We start from the raw sequence: 23212 nt of genomic DNA on the forward strand, positions 1-23212 counted from the left end.
TTGTCAAGAAAGATACAAAAGATCTAAGGGGCCAAAATGTAAAATCTGCCACTGCCCCATCACCTCTCGTGTGTTTCTCCCTGGCACTCCCTGACAGAGCTGTGGGGCAGGAGCAGTGCCAGTGTTGGCTGCTGCCTTTCCTGGGTAGCTCCCAGCTATTCCAGAACAGGTCTTGCCCAGTGTTTTGCAAAGGGCAAACTGTATTCGTTTTATTTGTGAGAAGGTGACTGTGCAGGTTATGTATTTACTGACAGGACACACCTGATGTGATGTGTTTGGAGCTGTAAAGTGATCCCTTGCTCCTGGCCACTGCAAAGGCTGTTTTTGGAAAGGTCCTTACGTTGTGGAGGTGCCCCAGCTGAGTGCCCTGCTGGGTGGCTCCCGCCCTTTGCAGGTGGCTGTGCACATCAGGGAGCACGCTGCCCATCACAGGCACACCAGGAAAATTCAACAAGCCAAGTGAATCCACACTGGCATGGGTTTGCAGCGTCACAGGGCTCAGCACACAGCCTGCACTGCTGGGATCTGGGCCCTGGGCAGGAACCCAAGGGATGTTCACAACACCCAGTCCCTGCAAGGCACAGGGGTGCTATGGCAGGGCAGGCTGTGTCCTGTCTCCTTGGAGGGTGTGAGCTGCTTCCTAAGCTGGGAACAGCTCTCCTGGCATTGCCCCTGAGCCTGGGAAGAAATGCTGCACCACTGTACTGGGGTGAGGAGGGCTGGCCCAGAGAGAGGAGTAAAACCCTTAAATACAGGGCTTTCTAACTTTCACTCTGCCTTAACTAAAGGGAAGGTATCAAACAAGGGTTGTTTGGGGTTTTTTTTCCCTAGTTTAAAATATGTCTGTGTCTAGAACATCATGCCCTTTTATTTTCTGGTATGCTGCTTCCCTTCCCTGCCAAGCAGCTCCCACCTTTCCCCCAGCCTGTGTCTCAGCTGTGGTGGGTGCCCAGGAGCCCCTGCTCAGCCCCTGCTGTGCCACTCTTCTCTCCTGCTCCAGGAGATCGTGGCTGCCAGACCCCACTGTAACTTAGTGTGGAGAACTTGTGGGAAATCTGGTTTCACTGAATTAAAACAATGCATGAGCATTAGCAAAGAGGAGACTCTGAAAATCCCAGATTTCCTGGGAAACAAAATCTCTTTTGAGGTGTCCTGTGCATTAAAACTTGTATGGAACCTGAAGGAATTAAGTTTATCAGCTTCTTGGCTGAAACTGCACTGACATGGCTGAAGATAAACTAATTTCCTCCAGCTGAAGGGATGGGAATTTCTGCACAGAAGTGCAGAGAAGTGCAGGGGCCTTACCAAAGCCCTGTGCCCCAAGGCAGCCCCTCCAGGGCTGGGAGGAGAGCCCAGGCACAGCTGCAGCAGCCCCTCCCTCCCAAAAAGCTTCTCGTGCCTTTAGTTACAAGCAGTTGGATCTCATACTACCGAGTTGTTAGGAGCAAACTTTGCAAATGTGCATTGTCATGGAGACAGTACAGATCAGCTGAAGGACCATATGGTTCTTTACTCCTTCAAGCTATCACTGGAAGGAGTAGACTGAGGAGTATATTTAGTGTTTTCTTTTCAACAGATGACTAAAGATAAGGAAATAAAATTAGCTGGAGAAAACCCTTCCTATGGGAAGTTGGCTGCTCTTTACTCTGCATTAGAAAAAATATTACTGGGATCTCTTGTTTTACAGCTGAACATTGACAGGTGTTTTGGAAAGGTCATAGCTGAGAGCCTCACTTCACAAGAATACAAAGGAAAATGTGATTACCTTTCTTTCTTTGAAATGGTATGAACTTTATCCCTTTAAAAACAGGGTATGTGTATGATTTTCACAGATGATTCTTCCTTAGAAGAAGACTCCTTTGATCATAACTATATGCTCCCGTCCACTTTGAGACCACTTCACCATCTCAAGGTGAGTGACAGCCCTGCTCCAAAGTCCTTCAGCAACCAGAAATTATGTGATGCTGACACTGGTGGAGTGAGTAGTTCCCTGCAACCCTGTTAGACATGCGTCTCCCCTGGCCTGGAAGAGCTCTTGGCTGCCCCTCTGCTCTTTCATCAAGAATGCCACTTGTTTTAATAGTGGGGTTTAATAGAGCTGAGGTGGAAATAAGGAGGCCCTTTGTCCCACAGGGTTGGGGAGAGGTGCACTGGGCTAAAAAAGGACAATGAAACTGTTGATGAAAGCACCATTTCTCAAGAAAAGCTTTGTTTTAGGTGGAGAAAAAATACACTTTAAGTGTATTTACAAAAGTGTATTGACCAAAGTATAATGTAAAAATAATTGACCAGCTTTATGAGCCCTGTTCACTGGCAAGTGGACCACTGAAATTCATACGAGCTGAGCAACAGGTGTTGTCCTTGAGCAGCCAACCTTTAGTACAGAACAGTGTTAGTATAATTCACCTGCCAAAAAACAGTTTGTGCAAGCAGTAGATTGTTCCATGCCTTTGTGATGCACGTGCTCAGAAAAGGCATCCTGGCTGCAGTGTCTCAGCTGGAATTACTTCAGGGAAAATATTCCCCTTGCCAGTCTGAGCCTCATGTCTCCTCCTGGAGGGCAGGTGGAGGCAGAATGTTCTTTCCTCTGGTGTGATCTGCTGGTGAGCAGTTATAATCTTCCCCATAATGGAATGGTTAGCATGGCATCTGAGGAATTCCAGGGCTGATGCTGTGGGGTCTCTCTGAAAGCAAGAGCACATGCAAGTGAAAAAGGAACATCAGCTGGATGAGCAGCCTGATGGAAACACAGCAGGAATCGTGTTGTTCTGGTTCCTTGATCCCCTGCTGCCAAGGACAGACTGGCTGAAAAGGCTCAGATGCTTGGCTTTGGGGTGACAGCTTTGCCCTTTAACTTTTCTCCATGTTTTTTACACTCATCAAGGCAGCAAGTGTCCTGTCAGGAGCAGCCTCAATCAGGTGAGGGTAGGAGATTACACGAATATTTGAGAACAGTTGGCAGCTGTGCCAGGCAGCACGAACAGAAAGATGCGTGAACAGGAAGGGTGTTTGGCTGCAGCTTTCGGATACTGGGAGGCTTTGCTTCCTGATGTTTCTGCTGTTTTACTGGCAGGTACATGACTAGGTGTCCAGGGAAAAGGGCGAGAGCAAAGCTGCCCAGACCTCCTTTCTTCCTCCCTCCTCTATGTCCAAGGTCCTGAGCGAGCTACATCTCTAGGCAAGATCCTGATTCCCTGACTGAGGATAGGTCTGTCAAACTGGAGAAGGGAGAAGACACTAATTTGGTAATGATAAAACAAATACAAATTTTACTTTACTTATAACCAAAAAATTGTGACATTCTTCTGCCTTCTGCCTCAAATCCTTACCCATTTTGCACTTAGAGGGTTTTTGTTTAACACTGAATTATCTATTTTGGTTTAAGTTGTGCCATGGAGTGCTAAACCAGAACACTAAATAGGACATCCATAAGCCTGCCAAGTTGAACCAAAAGAGAGGAGATTCTTGAATTAACACAGCCAAAGAGTTGAAGTTTAACAAAATTTCTAGCTCCTAAAAGTCAGTGGTTTTAATGGGATTTTAAACTGTTTTATAACAGGGCAATATTGTACTCACAAAAAAAAAAAAAAAAGCACATCTTATGTGACATATAACACAACTTGACAGTTTTAACCATGTGTATAATTAGTGATATTGTCTCAGTAACAGTGAGAATGACTTTTTGTTGGCAGTTCATCCCATTAAATTGAATCTTTCCCAAGGAGGAAAATCTAGGAGGCACTAGTCAGTCACTGACTCACTATCAGCTGCCTCCTTGCTAAAGCCTGAATGCATTCCATAGTAAGATATTTGTCACAGTGACTCAGCATTGTAGGCTCCTTTTTAATTTCTCTCTCACCACAGAGCCAAGAAAATCTCCCACCTCCCCATGCCGTATGCTACTGAGATAGCAGTTTGTATCATCGGCCAAAGGATAACATATTCAAATGTATGCACAGAGCCTTATAAGGGCAGGAGCACTTGTCTCCAGGTTGGACGTCACGATGGCAAGCAGGGAAGAGGCACCAATAATAGCTCCTGGTGTTGGTTTGTGTGTGCACGGTCAATAACAGCTCCTGGTGTTGGGTTGTGTGTGCACGGTCAATAACAGCTCCTGGTGTTGGGCTGTGTGTGCATGGTCAATAACAGCTCCTGATGTTGGGCTGTGTGTGCACGGTCAATAACAGCTCCTGATGTTGGGCTGTGTGTGCATGGTCAATAACAGCTCCTCGTGTTGGGTTGTGTGTGCATGGTCAATAACAGCTCCTGGTGTTGGGCTGTGTGTGTGTGCACAATCAGTAACAGCTCCTGGTGTTGGGTTGTGTGTGTGTGCACAGTCAATAACAGCTCCTGATGTTGGGTTGTGTGTGTGTGCATGGTCAGTAACAGCTCCTGGTGTTGGGTTGTGTGTGTGTGCACGGTCAATAACAGCTCCTGGTGTTGGGTTGTGTGTGTGTGCACAGTCAATAACAGCTCCTTGTGTTGGTTTGTGTGTGCATAGTCAATAACAGCTCCTGGTGCTGGATTGTGTGTGTATGCACAGTCAATAACAGCTCCTTGTGTTGGTTTGTGTGTGCATAGTCAATAACAGCTCCTGGTGTTGGGTTGTGTGTGTGTGCATGGTCAATAACAGCTCCTGATGTTGGGTTGTGTGTGCACAGTCAATAACAGCTCCTGATGTTGGATTGTGTGTGCACAGTCAATAACAGCTCCTGATGTTGGATTGTGTGTGCACGGTCAATAACAGCTCCTGATGTTGGATTGTGTGTGTGTGCACAGTCAATAACAGCTCCTGATGTTGGGCTGTGTGTGTGTGCATGGTCAATAACAGCTCCTGATGTTGGATTGTGTGTGCATGGTCAATAACAGCTCCTGATGTTGGATTGTGTGTGCACGGTCAATAACAGCTCCTGCTGTTGGATTGTGTGTGTGTGCACAGTCAATAACAGCTCCTGATGTTGGGTTGTGTGTGTGTGCATGGTCAGTAACAGCTCCTGGTGTTGGGTTGTGTGTGTGTGCACAGTCAATAACAGCTCCTGCTGTTGGGTTGTGTGTGTGTGCACAGTCAATAACAGCTCCTGGTGTTGGGTTGTGTGTGCATAGTCAATAACAGCTCCTGATGTTGGGCTGTGTGTGCATGGTCAATAACAGCTCCTCGTGTTGGGTTGTGTGTGTGTGCACAGTCAATAACAGCTCCTGGTGTTGGGTTGTGTGTGCATGGTCAATAACAGCTCCTGGTGTTGGGCTGTGTGTGTGTGCACAGTCAATAACAGCTCCTGGTGTTGGGCTGTGTGTGTGTGCATGGTCAATAACAGCTCCTGGTGTTGGGTTGTGTGTGTGTGCACGGTCAATAACAGCTCCTTGTGTTGGTTTGTGTGTGCATAGTCAATAACAGCTCCTGGTGCTGGATTGTGTGTGTGTGCACAGTCAATAACAGCTCCTTGTGTTGGTTTGTGTGTGCATAGTCAATAACAGCTCCTGGTGTTGGGTTGTGTGTGTGTGTGCATGGTCAATAACAGCTCCTGATGTTGGGTTGTGTGTGCACAGTCAATAACAGCTCCTGATGTTGGATTGTGTGTGCATAGTCAATAACAGCTCCTGGTGTTGGGCTGTGTGTGTGTGCACAGTCAATAACAGCTCCTGGTGTTGGGCTGTGTGTGTGTGCACAGTCAATAACAGCTCCTGGTGTTGGGTTGTGTGTGCACAGTCAATAACAGCTCCTGGTGTTGGGTTGTGTGTGTGTGCACAGTCAATAACAGCTCCTAGTGTCGGGTTGTGTGTGTGTGCACAGTCAATAACAGCTCCTGGTGTTGGATTGTGTGTACATAGTCAATAACAGCTCCTGATGTTGGGTTGTGTGTGTGTGCACAGTCAATAACAGCTCCTGATGTTGGGTTGTGTGTGTGTGCACAGTCAATAACAGCTCCTGGTGTTGGGTTGTGTGTGCACAGTCAGTAATAGCTCCTGATGCTGGATTGTGTGTGCATAGTCAATAACAGCTCCTGATGTTGGGTTGTGTGTGTGTGCACAGTCAATAACAGCTCCTGATGTTGGCACCTGTGGGTGCACAGTCAATAACAGCTCCTGGTGTTGGCACCTGTGGGTGCACAGTCAATAACAGCTCCTGGTGTTGGGTTGTGTGTGTGTGCACGGTCAATAACAGCTCCTGGTGTTGGTTGGCACTAAACCTGCTTCACCTTGACCCCCTCCCCTCGGTTACCCTGTGCAGTCCCAGGGGGATGAGGTGCACCATCCTCTGTCAGCTGCCCCGTGTTCTTGCACTGAAATGCTGCTCCTGTTAATCACAGGTGTTCCCCAGCTGGTGCCTCCAACCAACGTGAGAAAGAGCTGTTGAGATCAGGTTCCTGCTTGGATTGTATCACCCCTGGAAGCAGAGCTTCAGCCCTAGGGGGTGAGGCAAGGCAGCTGTGTGAGATGAACAATGGCCAGGGGTGCCCAGTCTGAGGAAGAAGTGCAGAGCAGCAGAGGGAGGCTGCTGTTTCTCTCTGCCACCTGGTGAGTCAAACACTTCCTCATGGCATCATCCCATGTTTACCCCAGTAATGACCTGCTTTCCTACTGCTTTATCCCTCAGGCCATATTGGCCACAGGTGTAACCCGTGGAGACTTTAGAATTCAGGCAAGGAAGTCAGATGCTTTTGTACTGACTGAGAAATGCCATTTATTCTGGTAGAAATTAGTCTGCATTAAGCCAGAATGAGCAGTATGGGAACCAGACCAAGTAACCAAGAGCTGCAGGGTGAAAAGCTGGGAAAATCTGAAAAACTCCCCAGATATTCTGAAGGGTGAGTACATTGCACTTTTCTTTTTTTTTTTTTTAGTCTAAACTAATGTAAAGTTCTCAAAGCTCAATGAAAGGACTGCAGTTCAAATCAGTTTCATGTGTTTTTTGGTGTAACAGCATGGCTTTCAATTAAAAATTAAGGCTGCTAAGATCCAAACAAAGGCAGATAAGAACAATTTCTACTCCGCACACCATGTAATGGGTGACGATCAAAAGGGAAAAAAAAAATTGAGTTACAATAGTCCTTCAATGCCTACAAATGGAAGTTGGAACAGCAGTGGTCTCATGTCCAAGATGTTTTATGAAATCAATCGTTCTCATGTGTAAGGATGTAGTGTGTTCCCAAGGCTGGGAATTCATGGCCAGGGAGTTTTGTGCAAACAAATTTATTGCGACTTATGCTTGCCATTTGGGTTTGTGTGCTGGCCAAGGGGGAGGGTGGGTGTCTGTGCTCTCTCCTGAAGGATTATAGCAGGGCTGTAGCTGCTGGAGTGAAGGGCTCCTTTCTGTGCTGACAGCTACAGAGAGAGCTCCTGGAGAATGAATGCCATCCATCACAGGACCTCCCAATCACCACTGTGTGAGGATGCAGGCACCAAGCAGCTCAACTGAGTTCTGCATGTGTTATTTTTCTCCCAAATCCTTCCTCATTTTCTCCTCCCTTGTTACTCAAGCATTTATTTAGGAAGGTATTTGCAGTAGTTGCAAAGGTCAAGTTCAGTTCCTTAAGGGTTAAAAGCCAGTGTTTACCCAATATCACCTGGTGTGGGAGGGGGAAGAAACTCACTGAAGGTCCATTCTCCAGGTGCAAGCTTGGTGGAAGGGAGCAGGTTATGAGCTCTGGGAAAAAAAAAAATCTTCCACAGCTGGGAGAAGAGTAAATAAAAATAACATGTCAGCCTGGGTGATTCAGGCTGCCTGTGCTCACCTGGATGGTAACAAGTGTGCATTTAGCTAAAAATGTGTGTGTCATTGCTGTGTTTTTCCCACTGTATATGCAGCACTCCTCATGCCTGTCTGTGGCAATATGTGTTTCAAGTATCTGGCTGTGCTGTGCCATGTTGGAGGTTAAGGAGTAAAGCAGAACATATGAGGCATGTTACTGAAATACTAACCAACCACCCCTGCAAAAAAAAATTAAAAATTAGAAAAATTGTTGGCTCCCAGGTCTTAAAAATGTTAGAAATTCTCTAATGGCAGATCTTGGAATCTGTTGTTTTCCAAGCCTGCTTATTCATCCCCTTTTGGACAGAGGAAAACAGTCATAAATCAAATTTTCTGCAGATCAGAAGTGCTAAGCAGGTGGATGGTTTGGAGCCTCACAGCTCACAACAATGTCAGTATTTGTTTTATTTTTGCAAAACTCTCCTTGAGTCCCCAGGAATATCTTGACAATATCACCTTTTTGTCCCTTTCAAACACTCTCATCTTATCCCCTGAACCATTGTTGTTACTAAGAATCTTCTGTGATCACAAGTCCCAGTTGAGATGACAATCTCAAACTTGTCCATTTTTTCTGATCTTTCAGCTGGAAAAGCATGGACTTTAGGAACTAGTCATGTAAACAGTTGCCTTGCACATATAAAGGCAACTGCACAGAAAATCTTATTCCAAAGAAGTGGTAGAATAGTGTTTCATATTATTATAGGAATTTCAGTGTGCTGCTGACTTGTTATTTTTACTTTCTCTTCATTTTGAAGAGGTTGTTTGATACTGTTCTATTCTATATGTGCCAAAATATTTATAAAGTCTTTCCTTGATAACTGAGTATAGACACAGCAATGACTTGAAGACAGTTCTCATCTCTCCCATCAATGATGGAAAATTCACATACTCAGAAATAACACTTGATCTGGTGGGTAGAGTGACCTACTGCAGAAGAGAAAGCAGAAGTAGGAAAATGTGATGCCAGCATCTTGGTGTAACATTTTGAAAGTTTCAGGTGAGATTTCCATACAGAAGCTTGAATGGTGATTCTGGCTAATGATGTTACCTCTCTCATGGATCAGAGTTCAAGAAAAATATAGCAGGATTTCCTAATGAAATGGTAAAGGTATACCATGGAGATACAACAAAACCTCAAGTGGTTAATGAGTTTCTCAAAAGTCTCTCTTCCCCCGGTGCTACATCTATCACTCTTGAAAGCAAATGGAGTCTGGTAGGAGAGTGTTATTACAACCAGCCCTAAGGCTTCGAGTGGGTTGCATTTCTCAGGAGGAGGTGAGCTTTCTGCTGGGTCTCCCACCAGGTAATGACAGCTCTGTCAGCTATTGCAGAGTGACAAGTGACAGCCTCCAGAGCCTCTGGTAGAGGTGACCCTCCTCTTCCTGAGCATTCCTCAGAGGCAGCGAGGCAGACACCACAGTGTCTGTCACAAGGTTCCCCATTCTCTCTGCAGAAAAGCCCTGCCTCTGCAGCACCAGATGACCATTCTCCTGTACCAGCTCTCAGCTCCACAGGTTTGTGTTGGCAAAATGGGCATTGCCTGTGAACACAATTGCTCTTGACTTTGTTTTCTACAAATAACTCTGCAGGGAAGCAAGTGCAGTTGGAAAGGAAGAATTTGAGGTCTTTTCTCTGCCCCCTCCCCCTTATTTAGATAATTTGTGCTGTTTTCACAGCTACTGAGGACTGAAATCAAGCAGACCCATCAGCCAGTCCTAAACTACTCTGATGGAACTCTGACAGCCACCTCAGCAACCACATGGCTCAGTCCTCATGGCAGGTATGGGCTGAAACACCTTGATCTTTTGAGTGTCTGCAAGCTGGAAAAGTCTTTCAGCTCTAAGGGATTAAAGTAGGACTGGAAAGGGAACATAATTCCTGTGGGAATTACTTTGAGGCTAGAAATCAGGTATCACCTTTATTGGAGCAGGTCAGTCTGGGAGAAGGCTCTACTCAAGGCTCTCCTGCTCTATCCAGGGTCCCTCTGCTAAAATAAAATGTATTTCTTGGTTTAGGTAGAGGCTTGGGCAGTAGGAGATTTGAAGGAATTTGCTCCTTTAGTTCATTCTCTTTATTTGTAGGTGTAATCAGGCTACAGCTGCTACTCATATTAGCAGTCCGTACTTCTATGTCTCTTCCTGAATGAGACTCAAATCCATTTCTGGGAAAAATCCCTCCAGAAAGGCAGTTTTCCCATTTCAGAGATGGAGAAACTAAGTCACATAGATAACAAAATTATTCACCTGCACACGTGAGTGCTGTCAGGGACAGTAGAGCCCAGGTCTCTTACTTTCCAGCCATAAAATCCAGCCACAAGTTTTGAGGCAAGCTTTCATTTTTCCATGGCCTGTAGGGATTGCTGCTTGCAGACAGGACACAGCTGATTGTGGCAGGGGAGAAGTGCAGCTGTGAAGGGAGCATCAGTCTTATGTAAACCACAAAACAGACACTGGACATCATCTAAAGCAGCAGAACGGGGGTGAAAAGGTCTCTGTGAAAGTGGAGCAGTGAAGTGCAGTGGCCAGGGAGGGATGCTGGCAGGGCTGAGTGATGCTCCATGGTTAATTGCTGCTTACGAGGTCCTAGCACTGAATTTAATGCTTCTTGTGTCTGTGACAAAACAGGCAGACCAACACCCAGAAAGGCCAAATTACCTTAGCTACAGGCAATCCTACAGGTGGATCCTTCAGCCACTGAAAAGGTTGGATTTCAGATTGATTTTTCCATGAGTTAAGCAGGGCTGCTCTTTCACATGGCAGTTTTGTCCTGGAGGACGTTTTGTTGCTCAGCCCTTCACCGTCACTTTCTAATAAAAGTCTTGATTTGCAGTTTTGGGTTGAAATGCCTAGGACAGCTGTCACTCTGCCCCAAAGTCATAAATCCTGGTGGTTTTCCTCATCTGGCAGCCCTCTGTGATTAAAGCAAGAGCTCCTTGGAAGCATGAATCACCGAGGCTCATAGGTATTCACTCCCTGTCTCAGCACTGCAGCCCACTCTGTGTTGTCCAGCCTCTGTTTGCCTGACATAAACAATAGATAGGATGTCAAACATGCAGAATTGCTCTGAAAGGAAACAGCAATGATTTCTAGAGCTCCAGATTTCTTGTTTCCCTTTAAGCTTGGAAATTAAATGTGGGGGTTCTCTAAAACTAACAGAAACGCTGGAGTGGATGGCAGTTTCCTTTATTTGTGCATATAAAGCATGTTTTGGTGCAGCAGGGAGAGAGATGCCATTGATACCTAATAACAAGCACACAAATTACTAGTGCCTTTTGTGTAAGTAATTTAGATACTCTTGGGGTTTTTTTTCTACAGCATTCTCTTCTATTTATCAATTTCTTCCCTGTACCTCCCAGTTTGCCTGCATCTTCATTCATCATTCATTTACAAAGCCATTCCAAGCATCAGAAACCAATTTCCTCCCTGATCCCAGTCCTGTAAAAAAACAATATTACCCTGCATGCAAGCAATGTTATGAAGATGTGGGGTGTTTTGAATAGAGGAGTGTGTAACAGGAGGTGGATTAAGACTAAAAAGCCAAACCATGTTTCGTGAACTGTCTCATCTTCAGCTCAGCATCCCTCCACAACATGAAAATAGATGTTTCCCACTTTGTTCTCATGCACAGGCCTGTAAACTGCCATAAGATTACACATCAAGCTATTGGACACTGAATTTTAACTTGTGTTTTTGTTCTCTTCTCAATCCTGAATCTTTGATGCCTTTCTCCAATCAGCCTAATCAGGCCAAGCCCACCCAGCAAGTCCCTGTTTAGCAGCTGCTCAGCCTGCATGTGCTGCTGTGCCTCTGAATCACTGCCTTGACTGGGCTCCAAGGGCTCTGCTCCGCGCTCCCTCGGGCTGTGCGTGCAGGAGCCTGCAAACTTCACTGCAGAACCTGCAAACTTGCACTGCAGGCACCAAAGCTCACCCTGCCTGCAGATAGCACACGTAAATCGCCTGGCTGTTACACAACCTGCACCTCACATCTGCACAAACCTGCTGCTCTGCTCCCTGCTGACTCTGACCAGTGACTCCCCATGCTGGTGGGACTGTGTGCCCTGCTGATTGCACCCTCCCAACTTCTCCAGGAGGTAAGGAGCTCACCTGGCTCTTGACACCTTTTGGAGGAGGAATCAGGTTCCCATCCAGGAAGGTGTGGGAAGCTAGGAAGTAAATTGGGTTTAGAGTTTTCCTGGGTCCAGCCTCACCCTGCATGCCTATCTCACCTGTGTCCTCTACAGACCATGCATGGGTAGAAGGGGAGGGTAAAGGAGTCTGAGATTGCAGAGCTACAATGGTTTTACACCCTGAACTGCTCTAGCTTTGTTAGGAGAAGCATTGTCGCTTCTTAGTGACAGTGCTCACCTCTTCACTTAGCAGTTGACCCTTGAACTGTGTATCATATGGGACAGCGGTGAAGTAAGAATGTTTATAATTAATATTATAATTATTCCCCACACATAAATTATGGCCACCAATCTAGCTATAATTTATGTGTGGCAAATAATGATAATTTTTGATGGTTCTTTGCTTTTGATGAGACTGGGGATAAATGCTGATCATTTCAGATCTTGTTCTCATAATCTCATTCCTGCAAACCAAAAGCTTTGCACGTTAAAGGGTCACATCTGTAGGAGAGAATGGCAGAGACATGGAGTCCTCCTGACTGTTTTTTACCCTATCTCATACAAACAACATGGTTTCACTGCAGCACCCATGCTGGCAGCATCCCCTCGGTGTTCCTCCAAGGAAAGGCTTCAGGCAGCTCATTTCAACCTACATCAGGAGCTGAGGAGGACTATCTCCTGTGCCACTGCTCTCAGTCATTCTCTAAAGTGTCATTTTTATTCTCTAAATTGCCATATTTCTATTCTGGTTTATAGTCAGTCTTGGTCTGCGTGTAAGAAACAGACAAGTGTGTGTAAATTTTACGTTACTTATCCAAAAGTATCCGTGTACAAAGAGATTGGGAGGCAGCATGGTCAGTGTGATGCCCAACCTCTCACTCTGGGCTGTGGTACTCCTTTACACAGCCACAGCCCTGAGCCTTTTCACTTGGCACAGCCCTGCTGCCATCCCTGCAGATGTCAGGAACCCCCTCTGCCTGCACCCCAGGCACTGACAGGGATGCACAGAGGGGACACCACGGCCTGCCTGCATCCCCCAGGGGCAGGGAGCAGCTGCCCTGAGCCCCATTGCTGTGCTCTGTGCTGCTGCCCCCAACAAACACCTCCTTGCTACCTCCTGCCTGGCAGGAAAGGCCTCCTCCTCTGCCTGCAGAGAGGGCAGCAGCTGCACCTGAGCCCTGCTGGCTCCACAGCCCCATCCTGTTTCCTCCTGCCTGCTGGCAGCAGGAAGAGCCAATTTCCCACCTCCCTCCATAAAACACAGCACCAGGGCTTAGTTAGTGTGCACCCTGACATCAGGAACAGTTATTTCGGTGTTTCTGCTTTTGGTGGTGCCAATGTAGCCTCAATAATTTTAAAGACATCCAATTTATAAGGTGGCAGCTGTAAGGATGGGAAATGCTGACAGCAGAGCACGTTGTACTTATTTACTTCACGTGACTATGAGCACTGGCCTCTCCACACTGATGAGTTTCAGGGCCTCTGGGTTATTTATCAGCACTTTTTGCCTATTTATATCAGTAAACATAAGTGACAGAGAATAAGCCCTACTAATCAGTTTTCAAAATAAAAAATCTTTATCATAATAAAGAATTAGGTGGAGAAAAGGTTCTTCGTTAGCTTCATTAAGTAATCAGTATAGTCAAGCCATCATTGGACTGATTTGAACAGTTTTTGTTCCTTTAAAAGGCCTTTAAGTTCCTTTAAAAGATGCAAGCTTACAAGATGGTTTGTGCAAGGTGGATGAGCTCCACAAAGCCGTGGTGCTACATCATTTTAAGCAACTAAGAATCCAGGCTGCACTTTTCAAAATGCATTCAAGGCTCTTTATGTTATTTAACTACATAATTTCTTTTGTAATCATTTCATCTTGCTGTTGTTTTGGCTTGTGTTTCTCTAATCTCTAAGAATGCTCTTTAGACCAATAACTATATATTATTTTAGAAAGACTTGGTAGTACAGGAAGGTGTCATGTTTAGATACAGTGATTTATATGCCCCTAATTAAGTAATTGAGAGGTAGTAGTATTCCATTACATTCTTCTTAACTACTTACTTGCAATTAATCATTTGTTTTCCACCCTGTGGTTTATCTTCTAGATTTTAGTCACAATTGTTTTCCTTTGAGTATTGCCACATCATTCAGGTTTAGTGGGGATTACTCCTGAGCAAGGAATGTCAAAAGACTTGTGAGAAATACACGAAAAAAGATAAATAGGAGATTATGAGAGACAGCAATCTCGTAGGAACTGCACATTTAAGCCAACAATCAAACCCACTGAAAGCCAGGGAAACCTTAGGCCAAGTTTCATTTTGGTCTTGCATAACTGTGCAGACCTCAGATTATTAATAATGTTATTATGATAACATCGTGTTATGCCATCAGATAATCTGGAATTTTATTTATTGTAGTTACCTGAATGTGCCCATCTTCCTTCCCTGGTAGTATCGGGGTTGCCTTCTCCTCCTCACAGAAGGCAGGCTGCCCAAAAAATGATTCACTCAAGAGCTCAGAAAATGTTGGCATGCGTGATGTGCTCCTCAGGCCTGTGCTTTGACCCAAGTGCTGATTGATAAAGATTGAAGAGAGCAGGCTTGTGGCACATCTCGGGGTGCTGCCGTGCCAGGGAGGGCCCCGGCACTGCAGGGCTCCCCAGGTGAGGTTTGCTGCCAGTGCCACCCAGCACAGCAGCACCTGGCTCTGCAGGGTGAGCCCTGTGCCCACCTGGCTCTGCAGGGTGAGCCCTGTGCCCACCTGGCTCTGCAGGGTGAGCCCTGTGCCCACCTGGCTCTGCAGGGTGAGCTCTGTGCCCACCTGGCTCTGCAGGCTGAGCCCTGTGCCCACCTGGCTCTGGGCTGAGCCCTGTGCCCACCTGGCTCTGCAGGGTGAGCCCTGTGCCCACCTGGCTCTGCAGGGTGAGCTCTGTGCCCACCTGGCTCTGTGCTGAGCCCTGTGCCCACCTGGCTCTGCAGGGTGAGCTCTGTGCCCACCTGGCTCTGCAGGGTGAGCTCTGTGCCCACCTGGCTCTGTGCTGAGCCCTGTGCCCACCTGGCTCTGCAGGGTGAGCTCTGTGCCCACCTGGCTCTGCAGGGTGAGCTCTGTGCCCACCTGGCTCTGCAGGGTGAGCTCTGTGCCCACCTGGCTCTGCAGGCTGAGCCCTGTGCCCACCTGGCTCTGGGCTGAGCCCTGTGCCCACCTGGCTCTGCAGGGTGAGCCCTGTGCCCACCTGGCTCTGCAGGGTGAGCTCTGTGCCCACCTGGCTCTGTGCTGAGCCCTGTGCCCACCTGGCTCTGCAGGGTGAGCTCTGTGCCCACCTGGCTCTGCAGGGTGAGCTCTGTGCCCACCTGGCTCTGTGCTGAGCCCTGTGCCCACCTGGCTCTGCAGGGTGAGCTCTGTGCCCACCTGGCTCTGCAGGGTGAGCTCTGTGCCCACCTGGCTCTGCAGGGTGAGCCCTGTGCCCACCTGGCTCTGCAGGGTGAGCTCTGTGCCCACCTGGCTCTGCAGGGTGAGCTCTGTGCCCACCTGGCTCTGCAGGGTGAGCTCTGTGCCCACCTGGCTCTGCAGGGTGAGCCCTGTGCCCACCTGGCTCTGCAGGGTGAGCTCTGTGCCCACCTGGCTCTGCAGGGTGAGCTCTGTGCCCACCTGGCTCTGCAGGGTGAGCTCTGTGCCCACCTGGCTCTGCAGGGTGAGCCCTGTGCCCACCTGGCTCTGTGCTGAGCCCTGTGCCCACCTGGCTCTGCAGGGTGAGCCCTGTGCCCACCTAGCTCTGCAGGGTGAGCTCTGTGCCCACCTGGCTCTGGGCTGAGCTCTGTGCCCACCTGGCTCTGCAGGCTGAGCTCTGTGCCCACCTGGCTCTGTGCTGAGCCCTGTGCCCACCTGGCTCTGGGCTGAGCCCTGTGCCCACCTGGCTCTGCAGGGTGAGCTCTGTGCCCACCTAGCTCTGGGCTGAGCCCTGTGCCCAACCTGGCTCTGCAGGGTGAGCTCTGTGCCCACCTGGCTCTGTGCTGAGCTCTGTGCCCACCTGGCTCTGCAGGGTGAGCCCTGTGCCCACCTGGCTCTGCAGGGTGAGCTCTGTGCCCACCTGGCTCTGTGCTGAGCTCTGTGCCCACCTGGCTCTGCAGGGTGAGCTCTGTGCCCACCTGGCTCTGCAGGGTGAGCCCTGTGCCCACCTGGCTCTGCAGGGTGAGCTCTGTGCCCACCTGGCTCTGCAGGGTGAGCCCTGTGCCCACATGGCCACCAGGTTCCTGCAGCTCTGGGGCAGGGCAGGGCTCAGGAGGACACCCAGCCACAAAGGGAGGGAAGGCAGCAGGTGAGGAGCACTGCCAGCTCGCAGGCAGCAGCATCCTGTCTCCACGAGCTCCCAGACCATGCCCAGCCTGCTGTCCTGTGACAAGGTGGCCCATTCAGTGTATTGGGGAAAAGCTGCAGATATTGCTCACCCGCACCTTAGCAAAGCCTTTGGCACCTGGAGAAGCTGCCTGCTCATGGCCCACATGAATTTACTCTTTGCCTGGTACAACCTGAGTGGCCAGCTGAGCCCGGAGTGATGGTGAGTGAAGTTACATAGGATGAAAGGTGAGTGAAGTGACACCCAGCGGGCAGCTGGTCACAGGTCAGGTTCCCCAGGGCCAGTTCTGTTTAGTGTCTTTATCAGTGATCTGGACAAGGGGATCAAGGGCATCCTCAGTGAGTTTGCAGACAATCCTGAGCTGGGTGGGACAGTTGCTCTGCAGAGGGACCTGGACCGGCTGGATCCATGGCCCCAGGCTGGTGGAGTGCTCGGTGTGGCCAAGTGCCAGGTCTTGTCCCTGGACCACAAGAGCCCATTGCAGTGCTGCAGGCTGGGGCAGAGTGGAAAAGGGCCTGGGGGTGCTGGAACAGCAGCTGAACATGAGCCAGCTGTGCCCAGGTGGGCACCAAGGCCAAGGGCGTCCTGGCCTGTGTCACAAACAGTGTGGGCAGCAGGAGCAGGGCACTGGTTGTCCCCCTGCACCTGGCACTGCTGAGGCCATGCATTAAATGACATGTTCAGTTCTGGGCCAGAGGAGGTTTAGATTGGATTTCAGGAAAAACTTTTTCATGGAAACCTTTGTCATGGATTGGAACATGCTGCCCAGTGAGGTGGTTTTGTTAGCAGCCTTGGAGGTGTTTAAAAGGTGGCACACTTGGGGACATGGTTTAATGGTGGGCTTGGCAGTGCTGGGTTAGCAGTTGGACTCAGTGACCCTAAAGGTCTTTCCCAACCCAAACAATTCTAGGATTCTATTCTATGACTTCGAAGCTCTTCCATAAAACTTCCAAATTCACTACTCCAGGGTGCAGGCCATGTAGTAAATGCACAAGAAGCATGTTGTGACCCTTAACATTTAGGGTAGACAATGTGAGCCTGAGAAGGCATAAGAGATGGAAAACCTGATTGCTGTTCTCTCACTGTTTGCCCAAGTTCTCTGCTTTTTCTTCTAATTTATGTGCACTTCAAAAAAATAAGTAATTTTACTCCCGTATTAATAATTCCTCTTTGCCAGTGTTTTGCTGTAAGGCCATATGAATGATATGGCATATCCTTGATATTATGATACAAATATTTTCACATGGATCTTTTCCCAGTGTCCAAGTAATATACTCAGCAGGCACAGGAGAAGAGTCATTATAAATTTCTTAGAAAAAAAGTGTTGGGACTGCCAAATCTTGACCGGCATTATTATTGTGGGTAAACTGCTCAGGGACCAAGCTGCACTATCAGAGTCATTTCCTGGCAGCTGAAACGCTCTCTGCCTAGTTTGTCTTTCTGTAAAATGGACACAAAAATGTCCCTCAAAGCTGTAAGGACTCATTCAGGTTTCTGAGAGATCTGCAATGAAACAAAATAAACAAATGTGTGCAGCTACTGATGAGGGATATACGCTGTACAGATTCAGGAATAAATTATGTGCATAGTTTTATAGAATTATGTTCAGTGGTGTTATTACCCATCAGTTATCACACTGGTGAACTAAAATGGGGCATCATCTAATTCATACCAAGAGAGACAGACTCACAAAATCAAGCAGACTTGATAACTCCATAGTTATACCACTTTAATTGAAAAAAAAAAAATTCAATTTTAGTCATGCTTCAAAGTATTTATCCTTAACTATAGAAGCTCTGCTCTTCTGTGTTTTATCTTTGCTTCTTTGAGAAAGCTGGTGTATGGTAGTTTGTGACATTTTCATTGTGAGAGATGCTTAACATTAACCAGTTATTTAGAACCAAAAGCCTGTGCCCTAAGACACATATGGTTGCACTTAAGCTGAAATCACCACTTTACCTTAGCAAATATTGGTTTCATCATAAAAGGTAAGTGTTCCCAGAAGTGTATTAAAATGCACAGAGAGACAAAAGAGAAGTATTGGAATTCAATCTCGGGTACCAACGTAAAAATATTTAAATATGCTATAAATTGCACAGATCCAGCATGGTTCACTGAAGAATCTTTCAAGTTATTAAAATATTTTCATTTCAATAAGAGACACTAAAAGTAATCATGCAATTTGTGTGCTGTTCAGCGTTAGGAACACTTCTACATATATTTATTCAATCAAGTTCCCCAAGTCACAAACAAAAGTTACTCCTGCTCCTATGAGGAGTAGTTAGAACAGGAGAGTACATCAGAGAATAAAGTGGAAGGGAAAATGTATAGGTTGTATCTGGTTCAATTCCAGTGGAGGTGTGAAAGGTAAAAAGGCCTTTTTGGGCTGAAGTGGATTAATTCATAATGACATCTGTGCATCCCAAGTCTCCACATGTGCATGGCAGTTAGGAAAGGCACTGACTCCTAGAGTCCATGCAGAACATCCTCAAGGTAAATGGATGGCACTACAGGGGGCACTAAAGGAAAATGATGGTACCTTTTGGCCATTCTAGTTTCAGGTCTTGGGGAAAATGTCAGTTTTTTCATCTCTGCTGGAACAGAAGATTTGCTAATTGTTGCAGAGTGGAGATTTTCCTAATGGCCCCCTTTTGGACAGGTTATCAGGTGGAGCAAAGGAAAGGATGCTGCAGCAGTATCTGGGCTGCCAATGGAAAATACATTCTTCAAACCTGTGATGCAAATACAAAGTATGAGTGGCAATAATACTTTTACTGAAAACCTCTAACACTGCTGCGTTTGGTGAGTTTGCCATGAAATCCTAAACAAACCTCCACAAAATATTCATCTAGATTTGCCCCTGTCTTTGTGAAGCTTAGTTTTGGAAACAGATCTTAGCTCTAGAGCTTCAGATTGAATAAGAACAGTAGATCTAATTCATCTCAGTAAGCAATGCGTCTGAAGAGATCTGTTTGGTTTTGTGGGTATCTGCTCTCTTTAGCTGTAATTAATGACCTTAGCAAAAAGTTAAGACAGAATAATGGCACCACCTGAGACAGAAAGCATCATGCAAATTGTCATAAGGCATAATTAAAGCTTCATGTGCACCTAAGCTCAAAAAAATGTGAACAACCCACAAAATAACACTTTTTTCTTTGAAAATTTCTTTGTGCCCTAACTGAAAGGTACACCAGGACCCTGTGTTTTTGGCTTGCTCTAATACCCCTGTTCTCTTCAGCAGTGCATTTATAAAGCTCTCAGACTTGTTTGGAAACTGGGATAGTGAGACCATAGTGTCTGGCAGGATGCTTGTCCCCCAGGGTTTCACATGCATTTTGCAGCAAATGTTTTCAGAGTATCTTGTTTTAAAGGATCCTTGCAGGAATTCTTACACAGGAGCAGCTTTATTTATTTAGGTCAACATTAGCACTGTTTCCTGGTTGTTGTGAATACTATCTCAGGGGAGAATTTGTCATTTTAGTCTGAAAATGCCAGGATAAAAATAGATGGGACAATTTCATACCTAACTGGTAGGGAGGTGTTTTTAGCTAACTTGTTGCAAGAGCCTGGATGGAGGTTATTATTTCACTAAATGCCCCCCAGTTCAGTGGTACCTTTGTAAGAGTTTATCTGTATTTCTGCTTTCCTTCAGCATTTTTACCCCATGCAACTATTGCCCAGTTCCTCTCTTCTTCTGTTGTCATCTCACCCTCTTCCTCTTTCACACAGGGTCCTTGCAGAGAACACAGTTCCATTTGAAAGAGTTCATCAGGTGAGTGCAGAGACAAAGCCAAGGGTCACTCTTGCTCAGAGCTTGCCAGCATCGCTTAATAACCCTTATATGACAGGCATGCAGCTCCTCTTGCTCTCTCTAGCTCAGTGTGTAATTCCTCCAACAGATATTTTGTTCTCAACAATAACATGTTCCTGCCATGCTCCACAGGGTTCGGACACCAAGCTGTGACTGCGAGCTCCCATGGAGGCTGAGGGGGTATTTGACTGTTAGGAAGCACATTCATATGGTTTGGAAGGTAGTTTCCTTATAAACAGTAACTTTGGAAGAGAATTAAGGTGTTTACTTTTCACCTGTAAGTACAATTAAGGCTAATCCCCTGCAGTTGTATATTTGTACTGGGAGTGCTGGTTTTCTTTACTAACTCAGGTCTGCACATAACAGCATTTAAAAATATGATGAGGAGTGTAGCTTATTTTGTTCATGGTCATGCTGTATGTTTTCTCTTTAAATAAGGTTGAAGAAAGAATCTCTTTTAAAGGTTGACGCCGGGAGATGTTTTCTTGTGGTTACTTGAAGCAAGGTGTAGACTTTAATGCCAAAAGAAAGGGTCCCCCACCTTGTCAATGAATCCTATAATCAGGTTGCAATAGTAACAGATTACAGCTGTCATGTTTCTTTTTCTCCAGGTTCTGATTTCTCTCCCTATCTCTGGTTTTCTTCTAGTAAGAGATACCCGGTGTCTCATTTTGCTCAGGTCAGGCAGGAGAACTTAGATAGGCCAAGAGTTTCCATTACATTTATCTAATCTCCTGTCTTTTCCAGCTAACCTAAATGAGTGCCATACAAGTACTGAACCTACATTTGCATGTGTGGCAGTTTGAGAAAAACAAAACCTTAATTCTAGAAGTTTTCCTGAAACTGGTACACAAGTTTTCCTGAAACACACCTTTTCTGTAAGTGACAGAAATAGTTAAGGCAAAACTTTTCTACAACAGCACTTTTTTACTATAAGTTGATGGCAAACCATTAATGCCAAACTCTCAGAGCTGTCCTTGAAGTCCTGCTACAGTCCCACTCCCCTGTGAGAGGGATGTGAGAGGGATGTGAGATCTCAGCTATGGACAGCTGAGAGTGCAGAACAGAGGATTTCCCCAGGATCAGAAATCGGTGGCTGGCTCAAAGCTGCCAGACCCCCTGTCAGCCCTGATGCATGTCCTCCCCCTGTGACCTGTGCTGCTGCCTCCTCACATTAGCCATGCCGGCCAAGGCATCTGTCTCAGGGTGTTTGCTTCAGACAGTATGGATGATGGAAACCCCGATTTATCCTGGCTTGGAGCAGGGCTGGCTTTCCTTAAGCGTACCGAGCTCTCCTCTCTTACCAATGTGAATATGAGCTTGGCACAGTTTGTGATCTTAAAAGAAGTCAACATGCACAATACCTCCCGTTGATGGTGACACTGAAGCCCTTCTCTTGTGGGCTGAGGTGGGTTGGAGCCCAGCTCTGTGCTGGCTCTGGGGCCTCCTGTGGGATTCCTGTGGGAATGTCAGCCTCCCTTCCCTGCAGACGCTTGGAGAGGAGTCGGTGATCACCCCTGCTCGGAGGTACAACCACAACGAGCACGTGTGCTGCTGCCTGCCTGCTCCAGAGGATTTCCTGCTGCTTGCAGGAGACTGAAAGCAAGCTGAAATGTTCCAGCACTCTAAAGGAGGACAAGGCATTGGTGGGAGGCTTGTTTAGTATCTGAGTGGGATCATGACTACGATGTTCATCTGCATGTTACCAGCATGGAATATACGCACTTTGAAGACAAGTAGGCTCAGAAAGAAAGGAAAACTTCCAGGGAGGGAGGAGGCAGAGTGAAAGACTGCTAACACTTGCAGCGTGAAGATCAGGGGAAAGATGGAAATACCAGAGCAGGATAATCTGCAGGAGGAGGAAATCAGGCACAGAAAATCAACACTTGATGGGAGGCTACCCTAAATACCCACTGGGAGGCTGGTATTTACCCTCCAGGCAGCAGCAGGGCAGGTGCCAGATCTGCCTGTTGAAGAAGCAGGAGGTTACCAGCAGAACTAGCACACCATAACCCTGGGGGACCTCTCTTGCAAACACACCATTAGATTGCTGGCACGGAGAGAAGCTGGCAGCCCCGTTTCACACCAGCGATGATGTCACACAGCTCTTATTTCAGAAGCATCTCTGTGAAGTTGACAGCTCCTGCTCTCCTCTGATTCTGCTCAGATTGCTAATGTTGATGTCTGAGGCAGGTTTTCAGTGGTCCCTGGGGGAGCAGCTGTACCTAATGAATGGAAGGTGTCTTTTAGCACCTTAGCAGTTAGGTGCTTAGCAGTTATCCACATATTTTGGTAGTCTTTCAACTATGTGAAAATGCCAACCAGTAACAGCTCATCATTTTCTAAGGTGTTTTAAGGCAGGGAAAGAGCATTTGCAGCTTGCTTAGGATTTCGGGATGCTTTCACAGGTTGATTTAAGGCACTGTGACTTTCTAGCAATGCTCCTGCAGTATTCTTCACTTTGTTTTGTCTAAGAGAAGGAAAATGTATGGCTGATTCCCACTTAATTAGGCCTCATCTGCTAAACAGTTATGTCACTATTTACGTAGGAGTAGTCCCCACTGAAGTCAGGTCCAGCAGCTGTATACTTCATCTGGTAACAATGTGATTCCAAGATAAACAGACTTGGAACAAGAGATGTACATTGCCTTATATGTATGAACTACCTGCATGCAGCAAATGCTGTGCCATGTCATTCTGGCAAATGCTAGCAGCTATTCTATTTCAACAGCCTGATTATTAGTTTTAAATAATGGGCCAAACTCTACTCACTGCTTCAGCTTTTACTGAAGTGTATGACTTGTCAGGTGAGTAACTTTGAGTCACTTGTGCCCCTCTAGGGTACTAAGGAAAAAAGCCCTCCACACCGACTCACATCAAGTGATTTTTCATGGCTGGGTCTCCCATGGCCTGGGGATAAGATCTTCTAGAGAAAAAAAAAAAACATAGCTGGAAACAAGACGTGTTGGGAAAAGAAATGTCTAGAAACTCAACAGGCATTTCGGTTTAATTCTAGTCATCCCCTTTCTAATGCCCTTCTAGCAGGAATCCCTGACAGAGGAGTGACTGGTGCATTGGCTGGTGTGTCAACTTCAGCTCTGGTCCAGCAGAATGACTTGGGCTACTCTCTCACCTGTGAGTGCCACTACAAGGAAAGAACTCTGATTGTTTCATA

The 23212-nt window shown here is 46.8% G+C and overlaps 2 long non-coding RNA genes across 3 annotated transcripts in view; one reads left to right on the forward strand and one right to left on the reverse strand.

Annotated features, from left to right (window-relative positions):
- The window catches only part of LOC135303855 (uncharacterized), a 38518-nt gene that overhangs the window by 12924 nt on the left and 2382 nt on the right, over window positions 1-23212 (reverse strand). The window lies entirely within an intron of this gene.
- On the forward strand, window positions 6322-21072 carry LOC135303857 (uncharacterized). Its single transcript, XR_010365249.1, has 4 exons — window positions 6322-6516; window positions 6695-6806; window positions 9427-9530; window positions 19956-21072. It is a non-coding gene; the product is annotated as an uncharacterized LOC135303857 (long non-coding RNA).

Source organism: Passer domesticus, chromosome 6, assembly GCF_036417665.1.
Source record: "Passer domesticus isolate bPasDom1 chromosome 6, bPasDom1.hap1, whole genome shotgun sequence".
Lineage (NCBI taxonomy): Eukaryota > Metazoa > Chordata > Aves > Passeriformes > Passeridae > Passer > Passer domesticus.